Source organism: Arachis duranensis, chromosome 1 (assembly GCF_000817695.3).
Source record: "Arachis duranensis cultivar V14167 chromosome 1, aradu.V14167.gnm2.J7QH, whole genome shotgun sequence".
In the NCBI taxonomy this organism is placed as follows: domain Eukaryota; kingdom Viridiplantae; phylum Streptophyta; class Magnoliopsida; order Fabales; family Fabaceae; genus Arachis; species Arachis duranensis.
This window is the reverse complement of record NC_029772.3, coordinates 64,018,193-64,018,990: the sequence shown is the minus strand read 5'-3', so window position 1 is coordinate 64,018,990 and position 798 is coordinate 64,018,193.

Genomic DNA, 798 nt, shown 5'->3' with positions numbered 1-798 from the left:
AGCAGGAAAGTAAAAGAAGCTGAAGCTTAAAATGCAAGTAATATAAAGTGCAGAAACTTAGATTGCAAGAAATGTAAATGGCTAAAACTCAAATTGCAAGAAATGTAAATTGCTTGAATCATAAAAGGAATTGGGAGTTGGGATTGTAGAATTTAAACAAGCAAAGGTAAATTGCAACAAACAGAAGAGTAGAGGATTGATTAAATGGAAATAGATCTCAACAGAAAAAGTAAAAATGCTTTGAAGATCTAAAAAACAGAAAATGAGCGATGCTTAATTTGCAGCAATTTAAAAGAGGATTGAAGATCTCAAGAGTGGAAGAGACTAGATAACAAGTCTAGATCTCAAATCCTTCCTTGATCCAACAAGAACAATTGCAAAAGAAATGAAGGGAAGTAAATTGCAGAAAGAGTAGAAGATGAAGCAGTAAATAGAGATTGAAATTCAATTATGTAGAAAAGTAAAACAAGAGATCACAAGGTGAGATTGAAACAGAAGTTCTTCAATTCTTCACCCAAGATCTAAAATAAAAAGTAAAGAGTGCTCAAACAAGAACAAGGAAGAAGAGAGATCAATTCTCCTTCCCAATTCTCTCAGAAATTCAAAAGTAAAAGCTCAAAATTAAAAATAAAAGCTAAAAGGAAAATTCAAAGTAAAGTCTAGAGGTTCTAAAAAGAAGAAGGAAGGGTCCCAATTACATCAAACTAGCTCCTATTTATACACTTTCTATTCTTGGATTTTGGGATTTGGATGGGCTTTTGATTTGGTGAAGAAATGAATTAAGTTGGATTTTTAATT